We start from the raw sequence: 3168 nt of genomic DNA on the forward strand, positions 1-3168 counted from the left end.
CATTTGAGACGATTAGGGCTGACCCCAATTAGTCGACTGGTTGATTGTTTGGTCGATGGGCTGTTCGTCGACCGAGATTTTTTGTTGTTGAGCAGTAGCAAATATATAGATATATAGATATATAGATATCTACCTACCTACCTACCTACCTACCTACCTACCTACCTACCTACCTACCTACCTACCTACCTACCTACCTACCTACACATACAGTATACAGCGTTTTTACCATGAATGCGGTCTCCGCTAAAGCGGGAACATTGTCTGAATACTCATAGAAGCGTACTACGTACTTCATTTAACATACTATGTACTCACCGTCTCATACTATTTAGCACGTACCTTTTCAGTAAAAAGTATGTCACGGCCGCTACTCATTAGCGGCTCCTGATAGGCGGAGTAGGTGGGGCGGGGCCGAGTGTGGGTGGATTCTTCCAAATTCAACAGACATGCATCGGTTTAATCAGCCTGATAATAGCTATTTTCCAATTCGATTAATTTCTCTAAACTTTGAATGGAATAGGAATATAATTAATTATAGGTCTGCTCAGACTGTCACATTCCACCTATACCGTAGCCCATCTAGCCCATCTATCTTGTTTAAAAAGGACTGAAGACAGAAACAAATTGTTTGATTCCATTTCAACCTATTTATTAGTGAAGGCAAAGTGCTGTAACATAGACTACCGGTCAAAAGTTTCAGAACACTTACTTATTCAAGGGTTTTTCTTTTAAAAAAAAACTATTTTCTACATTGTAGATTAATAGTGAAGACATCAAAACTATGAAATAACACATATGGAATCATGTAGTAACCAAAAAAGTGTTAAACAAATCAAAGTATATGTTATATTTAAGATTCTTCAAATAGCCACCCTTTGCCTTGATGACAGCTTTGCACACTCTTGGCATTCTCTCAACCAGCTTCACCTGGAATGCTTTTCCAACAGTCTTGAAAGAGTTCACACATATGCTGAGCACTTGTTGGCTGCTTTTCCTTCACTCTGCGGTCCGACTCATCCCAAACCATCTCAATTTGGTTGACGTCATGGGATTGTGGAGGCCAGGTCATCTGATGCAGCACTTCATCACTCTCCTTCTTGGTAAAATAGCCCTTACACAGCCTGGAGGTGTGTTGGGTCATTGTCCTGTTGAAAAACAAATGATAGTCCCACTAAGCCCGAACCAGATGGGATGGCGTATCGCTGCAGAATGCTGTGGTAGCCATGCTGGTTAAGTGTGCCTTGAATTCTAAATAAATCACAGACAGTGTCACCAGCAAAGCACCATCACACCTCCTCCTCCATGCTTTGTGGTGGGAAATACACATGCGGAGATCATCCGTTCACCCACATCGCCTCTCACAAAGACACGCCGGTTGGAAGCAAAAATCTCCAATTTTGACTCCAGACCAAAGGACAGATTTCCACCGGTCTAATGTCCATTGCTCGTGTTTCTTGGCCCAAGCAAGTCTCTTCTTCTTATTGGTGTACTTTAGTAGTGGTTTCTTTGCAGCAATTCGACCATGAAGGCCTGATTCACACAGTCTCCTCTGAACAGTTGATGTTGACATGTTACTTGAACTCTGTGAAGCACTTATTTGGCCTGCAATTTCTGAGGCTGGTAACTCTAATAAACGTATCCTCTGCAGCAGAGGTAACTCTGGGTCTTCCATTCCTGTGGTGGTCCTCATGAGAGCCAGTTTCATCATGGCACTTGATGTTTTTTGCGACTGCACTTGATGAAACTTTCAAAGCTCTGCAAATGTTCCGTATTGACTGACCTTCATGTCTTAAAGTAATGATGGACTGTTGTTTCTCTTTGCTTATTTGAGCTGTTCTTGCCATAATATGGACTTGTCTTTTACCAAATAGGGCTATCTTCTGTATACCCCCCCCTACCTTGTCACACCACAACTGATTGGCTCAAATGCATTAAGAAGGAAAGAAATTCCACAAATTAACTTTTAAGAAGGCACACCTGTTAATTGAAATTCATTCCAGGGGACTACCTCTTGAAGCTCCCGAGTGGCGCAGCGGTCTAAGGCACTGCATCTCAGTGCTTGAGGCGTCACTACAGACCCCCTGGTTTGATTCCAGGCTGTATCGCAACCGGCCATGATTGGGAGTCCCATAGGGCAGCGCACAATTGGCCCAGCTTCGTCCGGGTTTGGCCGGTGTAGGCCGTTATTGTAAATAAGAATTTGTTCTTAACCGACTTGCCTAGTTAAATAAAGGTAAAATAAAATAAAAAAAATAAAAAAAGCTGGTTGAGAGAATGCCAAGAGTGTGCAAAGCTGTCATCAAGGCAAAGGGTGGCTATTTGAAGAATCTTGTTTAACACTTTTTTGTTACTACATGATTCCATATGTGTTATTTCATAGTTTTCTACAATGTAGAAAATAGTACAAACAAAGAAAAACTCTTGAATGAGTAGGTGTTCTAAAACGTTTGACTGGTAGTGTATATCAATTAAATCATATAGCCTAGTACACACACCAAAACTTTTCAAATGTTGAAATCAAAAGTCTATTGCACAGAAAAATGTTGACAGTCAGATGCATCGCAAATTCAGAACCGCTTTGACAGCAACATAATAAACTAAATCACTGATCATTGGGAACGAGATCAGAATGACTGTTAAGGCTTGATCCATAAATGAAATAATTAAATAGGTACACTAGCCTACAAAACTAAAACAATCCATATGTTGAAATCAAAAGGCCTGATTAACATGACATGAGTAACGCAGCCACATCCTGAGTCCCCGGTGCGGACACATTCAGAAATCAAAAGTTGGTTTAGGATTTAGTTTAAAAGCTCTGATGAAGGCTAAGAGAGCAAACAATTTTCAATGAGAGAAAAAACAGAAATCCACTTGGGGTTTAAAAAAATTACTTCTGTTTTCAAAGACGTAGCCTATGATACAATAGTCATGATCATTTCAAAGAGGACAAAAACTACTGAGCCTACATTTGAACACCACCGCAGAAGCTTCACTATTCGCCATCTTCCCAATTATGTAGCCTAGTTTTGTTGTTTTGCTACTTGAAGAGAACTAGGGCCTATCACTTGCAGCCCACCTCTTCCAATGTATTGTGGAAAAGAGTGCATCGAATTCTACTAGACGAAGAGCCAAAATTAGTCTAACATCCTGGCATTTAAACCA

Source organism: Coregonus lavaretus, assembly GCF_964263955.1.
Source record: "Coregonus lavaretus genome assembly, contig: HAP1_SCAFFOLD_882, whole genome shotgun sequence".
Taxonomy (NCBI): domain Eukaryota; kingdom Metazoa; phylum Chordata; class Actinopteri; order Salmoniformes; family Salmonidae; genus Coregonus; species Coregonus lavaretus.